The following is a 20,891-nucleotide window of genomic DNA, read 5'->3' on the forward strand; positions in this document are numbered from 1 at the left end:
AATTTAAGAAGGGCTGAGGAAGTATTTTCTATCTTAGTGTTATGGGCTAGGGTAAGATCTTCAAGATCAGATACTCTCTGTTCTACCTCAGAGAATCTCTCTGAGAATTGTTTCACTTCTGAGGCTAGTTGTGCGATGTCATATTTGATCTCAGATTTAAGGGAGTCAAACTTGGGTCCAAGAGCCGAGGATATATCTGCAACTAAGGATTGTAAATCAATGGAGTCATGTATACTTGAGGATTCACGTGCAGTCGCCTGCAGATCGCAAACCGCCTCTGTAATAGGCTTGGTTTTCCTATCCCTCTGTCTAGCCGACATGGCCGAAGGTGAGCTTTTAGATTGTGAATGTAAAAATGTATCCATATACTTGTGAGGATAGGGAGTGAAGGATGGCAGAGAAAAAAAAAGTGATTAATGGGGGAAGAGGAAAAAGGGAAGGGTGTGGTGGAAGTGTAAAGTTGTGCTTTCTCCTAATGGCTTCCTCTGATATATAATATCAAAAGGAGTGTGAACTAAAAAGTGAGGAAAAAGTCAGTCATGTCGATGACAAAAGGAAAAGAAAAACACTTTAATAAATGTTGTACTTTATGCCTTTGATTTAAGCGGAGCAGGGCTAGAGACAGTGCCTTAGATACAGGAACTTGATACAATTAGATATTTATGTATAATACTTCCTAAGTTCCAACCAGGGTGGAACAATATTCGCAATATCCCTGTGCCTTAATTAAATATACTCACAACAAGCAGAATATATCAACTATTATGGCAATTACAGTTACATTGGACCTGCACAATCAATTACCTAGACATTCTTTCTAAGAAAGAAAAAAGAAGAGAAAAAAAAAAAAAAAAACGAAAAAAAGAGAATTTTCCTTTTTTTTTCCTTCCTTTCCCCCTCCCCTCTTTTAATTTAGCCACTTGACAGCACTTTAAGTAAAAGTTATACCCAAAGAGGTGTTATCCCAGAGTATCACCTGTGTACCAACAAGAGAGTTCTGCAAAGAGACAAATATAGGCTTTGTAGAGCTATGCAACCAATTTAAAGGTAGCCTAAAAAGTGTAGAAGGTAACAACACCTTAATACATCAACTCAGGTACATCAAACCTAAGACAGCAGGACATAACCTATGAAACAAGCGACCCTATCTGTACAACAGAATCTTGAGGACAGACAACTTGTAGTAGGTTTAAACACAGTCCAGGGAGAAATACCAAAGGAGCCAATAGATGATGAACTATGTACAACAGTTACAGCATGACAGTTTTTATTCTCTCTGTTTTTAGTCAGTTATAGTGACTCTCTTCTTCTTTTGCCATCCCCCTTTTTCCAGCGTAATTACCCTTGGTTTGGAGCCACTTAGCAACAGAGTCTGTGTAAATATTTTAGGGTAAATAGAGGAACACGGGAGAGACCCTTCTAAAGATAGAATAACAGTTGCAATATAGGAGCCAACTAGTGCAGGGAATTACTCCAGGCTTAAGGCAACGGTAGGACAACGAAAAAGAAGAGCAACTGCAGATATTAAGCCAACACTCTACGTTACCAGTCTCTGTGTGGATGAAGTAAGCTGAGGAAAAAACCTCCGTTGGGAACCGCACACCCTCTCGCAACACCGGTGGGAAGGGGAGCGCTGGACCGGTCTTGTAGGATAACGGGTGCGAAGATGTAGTTTACCGCAAGCCGTATGTGTTACGTTGTGCCAGAAGGATCCAACACACCCCAGAGGTACCCGCGAGAGCACCAGCAGCCCTCGCCCCTCACGCAGCAACGATGGGAGGGGACACTAAGGGAGAGACAGCGTACTTCCCACGGGCTTCAGAAGAGACGGCTGCACGGGTCCTACCAGCAAACAGGAACTTCAGTACACCACCGACAGGAGAATGTGAGTAACCTCGGCCAGACACCAGTGTATCAGCCCACACAGAAAGATCAGCTAACGGACCAGTATTCGTAAGAGCGGTATAACTCAGGTAGTCACCAGCCTCCTGCTGTAGCCACAAGATACTGATCCCAGCTAGCAGGTGCAGATTGCTCTTCCAAGCAGCTTTTTTCCGATGCTTTGCCTTGGTTCTTGACTATATTTTAAAAGCCAGTTTGTAGTATAGGTATCTATTAAAGACTCAGGTCCCTTTCAGGGCTGAAGCACAAAGCCTTAGTGCGATATCGGGCACTATGGAGTTCCAGCAGCGATGATACTCAGCATTACAAGCCAGCCAGGGTCAGAAGGTTTAGGCGCGATACTCGCCAATAGCTTGTAGGCAGGGCAGATCAGAACAGGTGCATCACCTGACCATACACCTGTGCTCCTTCTCCGGAACTCAGCCACTAGAGAAAATACAATTTTAAACAACTTTTTAATTTACTTCTATTATCTAATTTGCTTCATTCATTAGTATCCTTTGTTGAAGAAGCAGCAATGCACTACTGGGAGCAAGTTAATGCACTGGGTGAGCCAAAAACATGGGGCATATATATGCGCAGCCGCCAATCAGCAGCTTATGAGCCTACCAAGGTATCCTTTTCAACAAAGGATATACAAAAAAAGTTAAATAATTAGATAATAGAAGTAAATTGGAAAGTTGTTTAAATCACATGCTCTATCTGAATCATAAAAGAAAAAAAAATTAGTTTCATGTCCCTTTAACTCTAAACACAGCTGGAGCCCCTATTATAAGTGCAGACTCAATAACATTTATACCTTGGATAGTGAAGGTAACTTCTTTAGTGATGTTAGAAGCCCATACACATTTTCAGCCAAAGCTGACATACTATATTTTATACTCATGTCCATAACATTGCTATCTTTTTTTTTTCCTGTTACTTTTTTAGCACAAGACTAGGATGCTAGGGGCGTGATGATAAAATATTCTCCTGCTTACAGAGACATTCTAGTGCAGACTTCACAGGGACAAACTTACTGAATGCTATAAGAAATAGGGTGGAACCTTGAAGTCCCGGAGAGATGCCTCCTATAAAGCTTTCTGCTCAAATTAGAGGATATAAAATGATCCCCCAGCATTGTGTAATCTCTCAAAAGATTGTAGACTGGCAAATTTTGCTATACTTCTCTAAGAGGCATTTCTGTATGTGAAAGAGAGACAAGAATATCACTGCATGATATGAGAATTTTGTTACACTGATACTTTGTGCTTTGTATTTTATATTTCTTTACACTTCAGATTGAGTCTTTTTAGTATTATTAAATTTAAGCTTTGCACTTTCTCTTTTGTACTTTAATGCATTCATATTTAGATACAGCAGTGATTTTTCAACTTCTAATTATGATTTGAAAGTTTTTGTGTTACTTTAATTATGATTCTTTCTATATTTCTGTATATCTTTTCCAAATTACATTGAAATTTGTATTTGCTCTAAAACTGTCAGCTTCAGAAAGTGAGAGGGACAGGGGTGGTCCTTGGGCTGAACAGGGGAGTTCCCAGGTTATGTTTAAAGCTCTCTCGCAATTCTCATGAAATGATGTAAGCATTTCACACAAGCTGGTATCACTCAATTATCTTGGCAGCTGTATAATGGGAAGTTTGTATAAAATTCACAATATACTTATTTAAATGACAGAAAAGTGATATATATTAAACTAGAGGTAAAAGCAAATTAAATTGTATTGAAAACATTTTAGTTTAATTTGTATTTGTGGCAAACTGAGCCTTTATATCAGTCCCAGGTGTTCACCTTTTAACTTTACTCTCCCCTGTAAAATGCTGTATCCCAGAGAGCCTCATTACTTTCTATGGAAGGCATCTCTCTTCGGGACTTCCAGGTTCCACCCTTTTTCTTATATAATCCAGTAAATTCAGCCCCTGTGAAGTATGTACTATAATTTATATCCAAACTGAAGCTATCAGTTTTATTTAAAAAAGAAGAAATACAAAGTGCAATGTAAATTGTAAAGATACATATAAATACACAAGTATGACACTACTTGTTAAACTCATAATCCTAAATACACTGCTGTATACAGAATCTATATGCATTAAAATACAAAATAGAAAGAACAAAGTTTAAATGTAAGAAAACTTAATCTGAAGTCTAAAAAGCACAAAAAGGTAGCAGCACTTGTCCCAATGAAGTAAATTTATTTAGGGGTATAGAGATCAAAATACACAACATTTCGGAATTCAACCCTTAATTATGTGAGCATTCTGGGTATTACATGCACACCTACTTATACCCAACAGGTAAACAATTACCAGGTGCATACATTTAATCAGTACATACAACCACCTCTGTTGGTCATTATCATATTACATCTTAAATACAACCTCAACAGATTAAACATTCTATACCCAAAAACACAGAAAGTATTAAAAACACAGAATAAGTGAAACCACCCCATTCTAATATATGCACTAATATCCCCATTATCACTTTAAAAATATATATATATTTTAGAACCATATATAATATTATTCACAGAAATAAGAACCAATCCAGTACATGGTTCAACCCCCTAGGATGCATGGTATCTAATTTGAAGATCCAGAAAGCTTCACGCCTCTTCAGGATCAACTCTCTGTTGCCACCTCTTCTAGGTCTCCTAACCTGTTCAATTACCTGAAATTTAAGCTGGGAGATATGATGTCCTGCCCTCACAAAATGATTGGAGACAGGAGCCTCTAAGTCCCCCTTTCTAATATTAGATTTGTTTTGGCTAAGGCATTCCCTAGCTTTTCTTGTAGACTCCCCTACATAAATAAGGCCACATAGGCATTACATTAAATAAATAATATATTCTGAATTACATGTGAGGTAATCATTAATCCTAAATTCCCTTCCTGAGTGGGGATGATAGAAATTTTTCCCTTTGATTATATCTGAAGTCCGACAGCTATGGTGCATACAGAGGGGTAAATTTAACAAGCAGCAGATGCTGCTTTCTACACCCGAAGTTTGATGATTGACACCCCCTGCTAGCGGCCAATTAGCCATGAATGTGCATGGGGTGGCATTGCACAAGCATTTTACAAGAAATGCGTGTGCAATGTTAAATGCCGACAGCATTTAACATTACACAAGGGCTAACATGATTCGCTACAGCAAATCATGTCCGCCTGGCACTTAAATTTACCCTAAAGACTTTACCATTAACTGCACAGACCCATCTGCCATTTTACAAAAACAACACACAGTGTCTCACTTATTAACCAAATTAAATATCTATAAACACCACTCAAAGCCTATACATTTCAGAACTCCAATACAGGCTTACTTTATTTACAAATATTATTTTGTATTACTTCATGCTGTTTTTACTGCCTACTTATCAATTACTGGTACAGTGGGGCAAAAAAGTATTTAGTCAGCCACCAATTGTGCAAATTCTCCCACTTAAGAAGATGTGAGAGGCCTGTAATTTTCATCATAGGTATACCTCAACTATGAGAGACAAAATGTGGAAACAAATCCAGACAATCACATAATCTGATTTGGAAAGAATTTATTTGCATATTATGGTGGAAAGTAAGTATTTGGTCACCTACAAACAAGCAAAATTTCTGGCTCTCACAGACCTGTATCTTCTTCTTTAAGAGGCTCCTCTGTCCTCCACTCATTACCTGTATTAATGGCACCTGTTTGAACTTGTTATCAGTATAAAAGACACCTGTCCACAACCTCAAACAGTCACACTCCAAACTCCACTATGGTGAAGACCAAAGAGCTGTCAAAGGACACCAGAAACAAAATTGTAGACCTGCACCAGGCTGGGAAGACTGAATCTGTAATAGGCAAGCAGCTTGGTGTGAAGAAATCAACTGTGGGAGCAATAATTAGAAAATGGAAGACATACAAGACCACTGATAATCTCCCTCGATCTGGGGCTCCACGCAAGATCTCACCCCGTGGGGTCAAAATGATCACAAGAACGGTGAGCAAACATCCCAGAACCACACAGGGGGACCTAGTGAATGACCTTCAAAGAGCTGGGACCAACGTAACAAAGGCTACCATCAGTAACACACTACGCCGCCAGGGACTCAGATCCTGCAGTGCCAGACGTGTCCCCCTGCTTAAGCCAGTACATGTCCGGGCCCATCTGAAGTATGCTAGAGAGCATTTGGATGATACAGAAGCGGATTGGGAGAATGTCATATGGTCAGATGAAACCAAAGTAGAACTGTTTGGTAGAAACAAAACTCGTCGTGTTTGGAGGAGAGAGGATGCTGAGTTGCAACCAAAGAACATGATGGGGCTGTTTCTCTGCAAAGGGAACAGGACGACTGATCCGTGTACATGAAAGAATGAATGGGGCCATGTATCGTGAGATTTTGAGTGCAAACCTCCTTCCATCAGCAAGGGCATTGAAGATGAAACGTGGCTGGTTCTTTCAGCATGACAATGATCCCAAACACACCGTCCAGGAAACAAAGGAGGGGCTTCGTAAGAAGCATTTCAAGGTCCTGGAGTGGCCTAGCCAGTCTCCAGATTTCAACCCCATAGAAAACCTTTGGAGGGAGTTGAAAGTCTGTGTTGCCCAGCAACAGCCCCAAAACATCACTGCTCTAGAGGAGATCTGCATGCAGGAATGGGCCAACATACCAGCAACAGTGTGTGACAACCTTGTGAAGACTTACAGAAAACGTTTGACCTCTGTCATTGCCAACAAACGATATATAACAAAGTATTGAGATGAACTTTTGATATTGACCAAATACTTATTTTCCACCATAATTTGCAAATAAATTCTTTCCAAATCAGACAATGTGATTGTCTGGATTTGTTTCCACATTTTGTCTCTCATAGTTGAGGTATACCTATGATGAAAATTACAGGCCTCTCTCATCTTCTTAAGTGGGAGAACTTGCAAAATTGGTGGCTGACTAAATACTTTTTTGCCCCACTGTATATATCAATGCTAGTTCTATATAACCATATAATTAATAAAAAAGTAACTGCACTAGGCATATAACAAAACAAAGGGAAGTGATCCCAAATTTGCTGGAAAAGGCAAAAATGCTAATGTCTCCCAGCTGATATTGTTGTCTATAATATAGAAAGAGGTAACTGGCTGGGAGTGTGCTTAGAGCATATTACAACATTTAAATCAAAGGAAAAAAAACCCTATTAAGAGAATAGGGAAAAGAATGCTCTTTCTACACATAAAGTTTGTATTTTTCCACTTAAAATTTAACTTTTACTAGTTGTTACTTTTACTAGTTATTTTAACTGCTCTCTGTTAATTTCAGACTATCTACTAATTGATATTTTTATTTGTTGTTGCAGCATTTGTTGTAACATTTGGGACATATTGTAGGAAGGATGGGGAAGGGATTTATAGCATATTTAGTGTAAAAAAAAAGTGGCTTATCTACCCTAATATAGGGCAATACAGGACACAGTTCCTAAATAGAGGCTCTTACATTTACCTAATATCATTGATTTTTCCCCTCCTCCTCCTCATATGTGATAAACAACCTAAAATCAGCAACATTGAAGTACTTTATACAAGTCACAGTTACAGAGTTGTGTTTTTAACTATTTCTCTGGCACGCTAAATAGAACTTCTATTTCTGCTGCCTTTTTTAACTACAACTAGTAAAAGTTACATTTTAACTGCACTTGGCAGTTTTGGGGCTCTAAAGTTGGTGGGAGTGGGGTGTTAGAAAGAAAATGGCCCTGATTTACATTGCGGTCTATGAGAACTTTATGTAAATATATATGTATATGATTATATATATATTTATGTGTTAATATGTGTATATAGTCATATAGATATATATTTAAAAATGCTGCCCATAGCTGCGCTACTTACCTCCTTCGCTGTCTCTGATGGCATTAGAACGAGACTCCTATAGGAGCCGTTTGAAGCTCACTCTCATAAGTACAATGCTTCCTAGCAATGGGAACGCGAGCTTGCATTCGTATTGCGATTTATTTGTAATACCAGCACACATTCTCATGTGCTGGTATTGCAGAGTTGAGCGCTAATCAATCGATATTTAGCGCTCCACTTGTAATCTAGCCCTTAATTTTTCAGCATTGTATTTGCTAAATCATATATTCTTGTTTTATCTAAGTATCACTTTATTGTTATGATTATGCATGCCTACTTATTTATCAGTTTACATATTAAACATTTAGCATCTTTATAAGATTTTTTTTTTTTTACATGTAATCTCAGACTAACCAGATTTATTCTTAATTGTTATAAATAACATTGCAAATTATTTCCAATTTGTCCTCATTGAGATACCTATATATGGTAAAGTGGCTCAGACCTGAACTGAAATGTATTTTTTACTATCATGAACCATAAATAAGAGAAATATAAAGGTAGAGAAATATAAAGGTCAAACAATAATAAAACAATAAAATATGTAGCAGTACAGATGTATTTAGGTTGTAGTTGGAAAGGAAATTGACATTACAATCAGCTATGAATAAAAAATAAATCCTAGTCTTTCTGACATAAACACAAATATATCAGGTTATTGTTTTCTTTTTATCATTTCCTGTGAGGAACACAATCTTAAAAAAAGTTGCAAAATTATGTTTCTGAGAATATAAAAATGAGCAACCATCAGCGCTTTATTTTCCTTTTGCTTACTTTGTTTATGTTTATTCAAAATGATCTGGTTTCTGTAATGTATCATCCTTGGGAACATTTGCTGTATTGAGATTTGCACAACGCATCAAAGAACTGCAAAAACTCATTACCAAGTAATTGGTATTTGCAGTGGTGTCCAAATAACTTGTGTTGTATACAAGTAATTTGTATACAGGGCCATAATTTGTAAAACATTTGTATACAGGGCCATAATTCTGCTTGACAATTTACTTAGCCACAACCTGAAGTAACCAGCTCCCGCCCCAGACAGCTTAGTTCCAACTATGGAACACCCGTGACTCTGCCCTACAGGCTATGACTTCACCCACAGAACATCTGTGACTCCACCCACAAGCCTCCTTAAAGGACTAAATACTTCATGCACATCACATTAAATATGGGTGCAGCCATATTGTAACTTAGATTTCACTGCTAATGGAGAGTTGCTGCACGTGCAAATACGTCAGCACTCGAATGCAGTGAAAGCAAAGTTTCAACATGGTGGCACCAATGACTAAAGGGAGTCTGGGACTAACCTCAATACTATGCGTTATATAAAATTATTTAGTGTTTAATGTCCCTTGGACCCAGTTCTGAGCTTCTTGGCCCTGCATCAAACTCAGTGGGTTAGGTTTTTTAAAAACCAATTATTTTTCTGGTACCACCACTGCCTGTGTCTGGCAGATTTTTGTGTGCTCTCTTCTTTGCTTCTGAATAAGTACAGACGGATATGCTGCTAGAATTTTTTTATATAGAACAAGTAGGCTAAAATATATATTTTTAGCATGTTTCCAAAAAAAAGGTTCTTATTTGTATATATATTTATTTTGTTTGCAGTTTACTGATTAACATGTAATTACCCTGTCATAGTTGAAGGAAGTTGTATATGAATACCCGACCTTCAGTCATTATGTTTACACATAATAGATGTGCTTTTCTTCCTCCTTTTATTATCAAATTCCTTATTCAGGAAAAAAAAATTTTTATGGCTAATAACTCATACAGTGGTTTAATAACTCTGTTCCACTCAGCAGTATTTAGGTTTCTGATCACATGACTCTTCCGTGTGTTATGTAAAAGTTAATTTAAAGATCCATAAACAGCTTTTCCTCCTCTACCATGATAACCATGAATAGCATAATGTAACACAGATCTGCCACCTTTAAATGGATACTGTAATGTAAAATATTCTCCCATTTAATCTGTTTCTAATTGTTTATTTTATCTGCTGGAGTGTATTAAATTATTTACAAAGAGCTCTTTTACCTTTATTTTGTCATTTGAAATATCTGCTTTTGCTTGTTTAAACCACCACCAATACTGATCATTTAAGAAATTCAGTATTAGACAGCAGCCGAAATAAACCTCCCAGTGAGAGAGAAACCAGCACATTTGAAAGGGTGTGCATGCAGCACCTTTGACCACAAAGCATCCAAAGATGTTTTTAAAACATAACGTTTATTGTAACATGCCATATAAAAAGACTTAACTAGGGTGCACTCCAAATAGAGCTAAAGTGTTCAGAGTATAGTCAAAGGGAGACAAATAACGATATGGAAACAAAAAATGATATCCAGTTCTTAAAGCCTATGTAGAAGATTAACCGCAATGGCTAAAAGGCTAGATAAACCACATATTTTATCAATCAATATAGCAAAATGGTGCTGGTTACAAAATAAATACTATTTAATACATGTATGGAAAATAAAAAATATATAAGGTCGACCTTATAACACAAATAACACAATATATGTAAAAACAATATACAAAGTATGTTAAACAAAGACAATTGCAATATGGTTTTGAAAGTCCTCATAAATTAAGGTGACCAGATTTTTAAAATGAAATCCGGGGACATTTTTTTGTATTATTGGCAAATGGTAAAAAACTATTATATTTGCATATTTTCCACAAATTATATATGCAGTGTATTTGGTATGTGTTTATTGGGTTATTGTATGATATATATGTTTTTTCTCACATAGAAATGGGGAGAGGGAGAGAGAGACAGATGGGGAAATAAGTGAATCAGCACAGAGGTGCCAGCTTTTGCAGCAGGGGTAAAATAGGGAGAAAATATACCTGCTTTGTACATAAATATTAAATATAGATTCAGCTCACACAAAAGCAAACAATCACAATAAACATACAAGAGCCGAGCATGACTGCAGAATCCCCTGCAAAAACATAAATACTGTACAACCAATGGCCTCAGGTGGGGACAGTCAAGTGGCTTTATTGTACTGTAGGGTAAAGAAAAAGCAGATGGCTTCTATTAGACGATTGCCACAATCTCAGAAAGAAACACTAGGTGCTATTTGCCCTAGCTGAGTTGTTGCCCTTCTGCAGTCACCCGCCGGCACTGCCTGCTGTCTGCCATTAGTGAGGGAGATGAACAATATGGCGGTACATACAAGGGGCACCCATTTAAAATTATATTATTTTTTTTTGCAATATAATTTTTATTGAAGATATTTAAACTTGTTACAAACATATGAAAACAATATGTCTCTTAGGGTTACAACACTCCCCAGAGACATTTACAAACATCATAGGTATTATTGGTACATACATAACCCCATTAGAACCAGTTATGGTCGGCCTTAAGGCAAGCCGCTGACTATCAGGTTATCCAACTCGACTAACCACCAACCATGATTTAACTTACAATTAGGACCACTTGACTTCTCATGGCCAAATTGTCAAGCCCCAGGGGGATCTCACCGGGGCCAGGCCAGGTTCTACCCTATTATGCTTGTTTCCAATCCAACCTCCCCTACATCACTCCGATTACCATTCTTGTCCTGAGGACCTTATCTATCTACTATAGAAACAGCTCTGGGAGTGATTAAAATTATATTTTTAATGGGATATTATTTATAAAACAAACAAATGGCCCTTCTGGCCCATACTATAAACGTGTAGCCAGCAAACTAACTGTGCAGGGCATTGGTCATGCAGTAATTAACACACCTAAATATGACCCATAAACTAATAAAAATGGGAGAAATCAACATGTTATTAGTGCACCCATAGTGGGCATCACACAAACAGGGGATTATCAAAACACAAACCTTGAGGTGATAGAAATTACTGGTGTTCCTCCCATTTAGCGAACCTAGCATAAAAAACGCTCTCCTACCACAAAACATAGAGGGAAATTGAGACCACACATCCACAAAACTATGCTTCCGCTGCAGCCCAACTTTCCCGACCAGTCCTGGGGAACAGCCAGCTAGCCTAGCATAGCAAGCGAAAGAAGGCAAAAGATGGACAGACTGCAGCTCCGCCCCCTGCCTAGCTTTGATTAGCTGATGGGGCTGAACATCAGGTAAAGTAGATGGTTGTGATTGGTGAAAGTAAATATCACTCACTAGTCCATTTGCCTGTTTCCCGGGGACATTTCCGGGGACATAATTTGTCCGGGGACAGTCTCCTCAATCCGGAGACTGTCCCCGGAAATTGGGGACATCTGGTCACCCTATCATAAATATTACACACTTTCTAATCTAAAAAGGGGACATGAGCGAAATTTGAAAGCAAATACAATACTTAGTCCCAGACAGATCCATGCGGAACAGAAAGGATAATACCAATCACTGTCCTCCATAGGTAAATGTTAAAACATAAGCGTCCTCCTATAATTGGAGAAAGGATTCCTTTTAGTATATTATCACAGTGCACAGGTGACAAAAAACAATCCGTGCTCACAGTGTGGCAGGTTAAAGCTGGTATCGGGAAACACTGTCAGATCGGTCCCCATGTCAAACTAAGCGTTTGAGTATGGTAGGTTGAAGCCGGTATTGGGAAAACATTGTCAGATCTGTCCCCGTGTCGAACTGAGCGTCCACTGTAAAATAAATTACCGTCGGGACTGCAAATTCTTTTTAATGTGCTGTGAGTCCAGCAGATATTTCAGGCGGCAGACCCAATTACTACAGTTTCTGAACTCTGAGAGATCAGTAAGTCCAAACAGATCTAAAGTATCATCTGTGCCGTAGCACCAGTACAACTGCAGTATTGCACAGAGTTGGGTCAGCTGAACAATCAATTACCAGGTGTGCTCCAAACGGAGTGACGTGAGAACGTTTGTACCTATGTGATTACCTTGTATCTAAGCCTCTGCAGACTGCACCCAAATCTCAGTTCTTTTGACAGACTTTCAGTTTAGCAATCAGTGCTGACTCATAAATAACCTATGTGACACGTGAACTAGCGATGTCTAGCTGTGATAAACTGTCAAAATGCACTGAGATAAGAGGTGGCCTTCAAGGGATTAGAAATGAGCATGTGAGCTTACCTAGGTTTAGCTTTCAACAAAGAATACCAAAGAATACCAAGAGAACAAAGCAAATATGATTGCATGCCCTATCTGAATCATGAAAGTTTAATTTTGACTTGACTGTCTCTTTAAAGGTGACCAGCAGTGTGCTTGACTTGGCTCGTTGCCAGGGATGCTTTGAATACAATTAATGGGTATCAGATGGTTTTCTGAGTAAAACACGCTATGCACAAAGTAAGATATGTTATAATGGACAAGTAAGACTAGAGGAGGACACAATATCTGAGGCAGGGCTGGACATTGATCACATCGCTGAATCTCAGGATATAATATCCCTTTCCAATTCATCAGAATTCATGGGTAAACTCAATGTTGGGCAGCTCAGAATATTTTTTCTTTCATATTTGAAACCATTCCAGGTGTTTAGTTCAGCTGCCATTGGAATTAGTCTCAGATGCATGAAAAACTTGCAGATTGCCATATAAATGTTTTAGTATACATCATAAAATAACTAGGGACTAGTTTGAATTGCTGTTGTAAACTGGTTGTAACAGGTATCTCCATTAAAGTCTATGGAGGTGTTTTACCGCAGGTTTACACAGTTTACAGCAGCAATGGAAACTAGGCCTTAGTATTCTAGTTGCATTAATTTTCTTTCATACAGGTGGCGAGAGTCCACAAACCATTACTCCTGGGAATTTCTCTTCTTTACCACAATGAGAAGGCAAAGATTGCCAAACCCCAAACGCCCTATAAAACCCCTCAAACATTCCACATTGATTTTTCAGAGAGAGGGGTTCTCAGTCTATATTGAGGCCCGCTGGGGTCATTATCATTAATTGTGTTAATATAATTGTGCTGCTGGGTCATTATCATTAATTGTGTAGATATAATTGTGCTGCTGGGGGTCATCATCATTAATTGCCCATGGCCACACCCCTAGCCACACCCCCACTGGCACCGCACTAGGTGGTCCCAGTTTCACCTCTAAAAATTATGGTAAGCCTTTTTACTGGGATAAACTAAAGATAGCTGTGATGATAGATGTAGATCTCCTAATAAGTAATGCTGTCAGAACTCCGTCCTCCTCCTGCCTGGTGAGTGAGATGGGGAGATGCTGCTGTGAATAAGGCTCCCATAAGTGTTGCTAGTGGTGGTATTACCATTGTGCCCCCTCTGCTTTGTTGTCTCAGGTAGGGGTTTATCCCACCACCTTAAGGGCTTTTCTTTGCTATTTGGTGTTTTAATGTTATTTTTATATTATGTAAAAGATGTATCTCCTTGGCTACCAGAAAGGGCTATAACCTTTCTGGTAACCAAAGGCATTAACTTATTTTATGCTTTAGCAAGACACATATAAGTTACTAATAAAAATTACTAGAGTGTGTGTGCTTCTCTGTGTTCGCGTGTGTGCTTGCTTGTGTGTGTGCATGCTTGTGTGTGTTTGTGCGTGCTTGTGTGTGCATGCTTTTGTGTGTGTGTGTGCATGCTTTTGTGTGTGTGTGCTTGTGTGTGTGCATGCTTTTGTGTGTGTGTACGTACGCGCTTGTGTGTGTCTGTGTGCATGCTTTTCTATGTGTGTGCATGCTTTTGTGTATGTCTGTTTGTGCGTGTACGTGTGTGTGTGCATGCTTTTGTGTGTGCGTGCGTGCTTGTGTGTGTGTGTGTGCATGCTTGTGTGTGTGCTTGTGTGTGCATGCTTTTATGTGTTTGTGCATGCTTTTGTGTGTGCGTGCTTGTGTGTGTGCGCGTGCTTGTGTGTGTCTACTCTGTGTGCATGCTTTTGTGTGTGCGTGCATGCTTTTGTGTATGTCTGTTTGTGAGTGTGTACGTGTGTATGCATGCTTTTGTGTGTGTGTGCGTGCATGCTTTTTTTGTTTGTGTGTGTGTATGTGTGTATATGTGTGCACATGCTTTAGTGTGTGTGACTGTGCATGCTTTTGTGTGTGTGTGTATGCTTGTGTGTGTGTATGTGTGTGTGACTGTTCATGCTTTAGTGTGTGTGTATGTGCATGCTTTTGTGTGTGTGTGTGTATGTGTATGTATGTGTGTGACTGTGCATGCTTTAGTGTGTGTGTGTGAGACTGTGCATGCTTTAGTGTGTGTGTGACTGTGCATGCTTTTGTGTGTGTGACTGTACATGCTTTTGTGTGTGTGTGCATGCTTTAGTGTGTGTGTGCGCATGCGTTTGTATGTGTGTGTGACTGTGCATGCTTTAGTGTGTGTGTGTGTGTGCATGCTTTTTGTGTGTGCATGCTTTTGTGTGTGTGTATGCATGCTTTAGTGTGTGTGTGTGTGTGTGCATGCTTTAGTATGTGTGACTGTGCATGCTTTAGTGTGTGTGTGTGTATGTGTGTGTGTGACTGTGCATGCTTTAGTGTGTATGTGTGTGTGCATGTTTTAGTGTGTGTGTGCATGCTTTTGTGTGTGTGACTGTGCATGCTTTAGTGTGTGTGTGTGCATGCTTTTGTGTGTGTGTGTGTGTGTGTGTATGTATGTGTGCGCATGCTTTAGTGTGTGTGTGCATGCTTTAGTGTGTGTGTGTGTGTGTATGTATGTATGTGTGTGTGTGACTGTGCATGCTTTAGTGTGTGTGTATGCTTTAGTGTGTGTATGTATGTGTGTGTGTGACTGTGCATGCTTTAGTGTGTGCATGCTTTAGTGTGTGTGTGCGTGCTTTAGTGTGTGTGACTTTGCATGCTTTAGTGTGTAAAGTGAAAGATAGTGCCCTAAACAGGTCAGGACATTTTCAAAAGAGCAGGGTTTTAACAGAGCAGATGAAATGCTTTTTTTAGTGTGATCACTGCTAAACGGATGAGGGCGGGCAATGACCATGCATTTACAAACAGGCAGGGGCGTATTTATGCAGAGGCCAACAAGGCTGGTGCCTAGAGCGGCAGATTTGAGGGGGCGGCACTGGCACTTTTTTGGCAAGGTTGGCACGGTTAATGGTTATTTACTATTTTAATAAAAAAGATTAAAAAATGTTTTTGCCGTTCTGCGGTCACGTAACCCGGCTTTTGCCGACGTCACGTGACGTTTTACTACTTCCGCCCGCCTCACTGGAGGGACTGGGAGCAACACACACGTGCACACACGTGATCACTGAGCACCAGTCACGCAGGCAATGGACTCCGCATGACCCCAGCAGCAGCGGTACCCAGGCCGTAAGTAACAGTGAGTGACAGATCAGATGAGATCATGTGACTCACTGTGAGACTAGACACGTAGCAGACAGAGACGCCTTGGAGGACTAGAGACGTGACACGGACACCGGACATAGCTGAGAGGAGAGTCTGTGAGTTTGCAGACACAGACAGATGCCGACGGTAACGACTCACGACGCACTGCCTGCATTTTAAAAATTGAATAAAGGTACTATTTTTGTTTCCATGGTGGAGGTGGGGTGAGTGTGACGGCCGGGTGGGTCATTGCGCCGCTTTTGTGGACTATCATCATGGCTAATATGTACTACAGTCTTCTTACTACTAGTTACTTTACTTACAATACAGTACACTTAGTTACTTACTACTTTGTGTTCTACATTGAATTTTTAAAAATGTGAGCCTGGGGCGGGCAGTGGGCACACTGCCTGTTGGTGAGTGAGAGTATGGTGGTGAGATTTTCATTTTGACCATGGAAGGGGGGCGGGGCAGAATCTGGGCACACATCCACATGAGGCATCATATCATAAATAATGGATAATGGAATAATATGGGCTGTGGGGCATGGGGCCTGGACAGTCAGTTATAGCATAGAGTGGAAGGGAAAGTAAAATGATTTTATTTTTTTCTTACTTACCTGCTTAAATATTATCTATTAATAATTGCATAATCAAATCTTCAATTCTCTGCTAGTGGCTCCTTCTTTAGAGCCTGCCCTGCTTTATGTAAAGATTCCCAGAATACCATTGCTATCCCTGATGATCTGATTCTGATCCCATCCCTCATTACTTTTTTCCAAACAGCCCTGTATCAGTGTATTTATGTGTATGGATGGTACTTTCAAGGATTGGTTGATGATCTAGAATATGCTCCAGCTCCCTGCTTAAATATTATCTATTAATAATTGCAACAATCAAATCTGCAATTCTGTGCTAGTGGCTGCTTCTTTAGAGCCTGCTTTATTTAAAGATTCCCAGAATCCCTTGCCAATACCATTGCTATCCCTGATGATCTGATCCCATCATCCCATCCCTCCTTACTTTGTTACAAACAGTGTGTGTGTACACATGTGCTAATTCAACCTACCTGAGGCTGTATGCAAGATTTTTTATGAGCCCTGGTTGGGGAAAATGTAATTTTAAAATGCATGGGGGGGGGGCATTCTATGTGTCTAGGGCAGCACAAAACCTAAATACGCCAAACAGGTTGACTTAAAGGGACAGTCAACACCAGAATTTTTGTTGTTTAAAAAGAAATCCCTTTATTACCCATTCCCCAGTTTTGCATATCCAACACAGTTATAATAATACACGTTTTACCTCTGTAATTATCTTGTATCTAAGCCTCTGCTGACTGCCCCCTTATTTCAGTTCTTTTGACAGACATGCAGTTTAGCCAATCAGTGCTAACTCCTAGGTCACTTTACGTGCATGAGCTCAATGTTATCTATATGAAACATGTGAACTAGTGCCCTCTAGTGGTCAAAATGTATTCAGATTAGAGGCAGTCTTCAAGGTCTAAGAAATTAGCATATGAACCTCCTAGGTTTAGCTTTCAACTAAGAATACCAAGAGAACAAAGCAAAATTGGTGATAAAAGTAAATTGGGAAGTTGTTTAAAATTGCATGCCCTATTTAAATCCTGAAAGTTTTTTTGGACGTGACTGTCCCTTTAAACTCTTATAACTATTACCATATAATGAGTCAGGTGAGGCATTTGATTGATATTCAAATTAATAGATTAGTCAGTGCAAGTAATTAGTAAAGTACTGCAGTCTGCTTGCTTGAACCTCTATAATATATATATGTATATAAGGATCTGGGGAGGGGGCTGTGTGTGTGACAGAGGGGACCTCTCTATAATATATTTCTGTATATAAGGATCTGGGGAGGGCGCTGTGTGTGTGACAGAGGGGACCTCTCTATAATATATTTCTGTATATAAGGATCTGGGGAGGGCGCTGTGTGTGTGACAGAGGGGATTCTCTCTATAATATATTTCTGTATATAAGGAACTGGGGAGGGGGTTGTGTATGTGACAGAGGGGATTCTCTCTATAATATATTTCTGTATATAAGGAACTGGGGAGGGGGCTGTGTGTGTGACAGAGGGAAGAATCTCTATAATAGTATATATCTGTATGTAAGTAACTTGGGAGGGGGCTGTGTGTGTGACAGAGAGAACATCGATTGTCATTGGGTCACCCATGTGTTCAGTTAGAAACCAGTAGTGCATTGCTGATCCTTCAACAAATGATACAAAGAGAACAAAGCAAATTTGATAATATAAGTAAACTGGAAAGTTGTTTAAAATTGTATGTTCTGAGATGCTCTGGGTGAACTTCCGGGGGGAGGAGACTGGATGCAGGACATGTTGTGAGCACGCTCTCCCTAAACTCCCATACTAGCCACTGGCGGTAAAATTCGCACTGAGCCCTTGTCCTGGGCGGCTAACCATCCAAGACACCTGGATCCCGGTTTCACTGTGGTGTAACTACAGCACACCGCATTTTTCCTTGGCCTTCCTCTGACCTTATTTGTATCTCTCTGTGGGCACAGAACAGGTACGGCCCGACTCCCCCTACCCCTCCCACCGGTGCTGCGCGAGGAGGTGGACGGGTTACCGTCAGAAGATATAGCCTGCCTACAAACCCAGAATCTTCACACGGACCAAGAGCTCTTATACAGCCAAAAACCCTGTCTTAATAACTGCCTAAGCTGCATACCCCGCACCGCTCCAATTTCACAAAACCTCTCTGGGTATAGGGGGAGAAGAGTTCGGTTACCTCTTTTTCATCCTTCAGCTGGATCGATGCGGGCAGATAGACGGGGCGCTGACTGGTGACGTCAATCGATCGGCGCCGCGCTGTTTTGTGACACAGCGCGGGAGTAACTGCCGAGCTGTGGATCTCCGCACACCGATGCTGCTTGTGGAGGCTTGGCGATCATTAGAGGCAAGAGTCGGCTAGCCATCTGGGGACGGCAAGATTCCCTAAGAGTTCGGCTCCACTGAGGAAACCAACAAATAGAAAATTTAACAAGAACAAAGCTGGAACGCCGGACTGGTAAAAAAAAAATATATAAAAAAAAAAATCTTATAACCATGGCACCGAACTGCATGGCCTAAGGTATTTCTATTTCTATTAAGATGCACACTGCCTAGCAATTTATTGCTCCAGCACCCGCTAAAACAAACTCACTTCTCCATGTGGGAAAAAGGAAAAGCTAAGTTAAAAAGGGTCTAATAAGACATTATTTTTCCTTCTTCTTATTAACATAAGGGTGAAAGGAACACAAAGTAACTCATGGCTAAGGAAAAAAGGAAGAGGGGAAGAAAAATCTACGTTAGTTGTATGTGGTGACTTGTGCTTTTTTTTTACCCACTCAAAGGGAGGCTAGCTGGACTAAGAGTTTCTAGCCAACCGCTTGTGCCACTAACTCCCTCATATGCTCTTTCTCTTTGCTGTCTCCTCTTCACTGCTTCAACAAAGGCTTGAGATATCAGAGGGGCATTTTCACTGCCTAAACTAATGTGCTGCTGCTTCTAATTTTAGGAGATAATTTTCTGCAAAGCATAACTGTAAATGAACTCAATACATGAATCCTAAACCTTTCTCAAACTCCTTGATAATTTGACTCAGGGGCTATGTAATTGTTGCTATCTGTTGCTTTTTATGTGCTACTAACAACTTTTGCTGTGCTCAATTTCTCTGCAGGGGCATCAGATAAATTAACCCATAGAATCCATTTTTGTTAAATCTATATACCAAACTTAAGGCATATTCAGTTCTATGGGTGTTAGACAAATGATACCAATTAGGGTTGCTCCAGGTTATATCTAGAACACTAGTACTACTTTCTTCTTCATAAGATACCAAGACCCTATAGGATATAGTTAAAAATAAGTTAAAGTTGAGTATATTCATTGACCTCAGAGAGTTGAAAATTATTCTGAATATAGTGTAATATAGCATAGGTTGAATGTAAAGACATAAGCTCTTGTATGGCTGCAACCAGCAAATTGTATTTTTTCTTTATATATTTGTTCAAGGTAAAGTTTGCTGTAAATTGGTAATTATAAGGAAACTCAATATACAAAACACAAATTCTGCTCAAATTTCTATAAGAAGGGGGAGGTGAAGGAGGGAAACCCTTACTTTGTTGTGGCCTGTTGCCTGTTGTGTGCTGTTAATCACCTTCATTTTGACTTGTCAACTAACCTTGTGCATGCTATTTTAAGACACTAACTTAGCTCTTTCTACATTGTCAATCAATCTGTTTTTTGCTTGGTCTGTAAAATATTGCAATGTTTAACCTTCCAAAAGAGGTACTAGAGAAGTGTACTTTATTAGTTAATCTGTTTTTTTAGCAGTGACTGAGAGTAGGGGTCCTTTTTTCTTTCACATTAAAGATACCGTGCCCAGCTTTGGGCTTAAGGGCTTGAGGAATTAAAACACTAAAAATATCATACTTACTATACTTGTAACTCAGCCACTGCTTGGTGGAAGAGTCCGAATTAATCACTTTTATTTAACTAATTTACCCTCACTTCCTCACAGGTCATAAACCTTTCCTTTTTTTTTTTTCTCTCTTCTTTCCACCTACTCACTATATCCCGTGACACTAATTCACTTACACACTTTAACTGGCCGACACCCAATATTGTCACACTTCATCCCTTGATATTACTACATTAACACAACACACCTATCCTCTCACTTCATCTCCCAAGTCACTAATATATAGTTTTCCACGTACTAATCCACCACTTCCCTTCCCTCACGGTTGATATCTGTCATATGGACAGATTCTTGAACACCTCCCCTAGGACTCTCTCTCCAAGCATGGCAGGCAGACATAAAGACAAAAAATCAAAAGGAG

Source organism: Bombina bombina, chromosome 2 (assembly GCF_027579735.1).
Source record: "Bombina bombina isolate aBomBom1 chromosome 2, aBomBom1.pri, whole genome shotgun sequence".
Classification (NCBI taxonomy): Eukaryota; Metazoa; Chordata; class Amphibia; order Anura; family Bombinatoridae; genus Bombina; species Bombina bombina.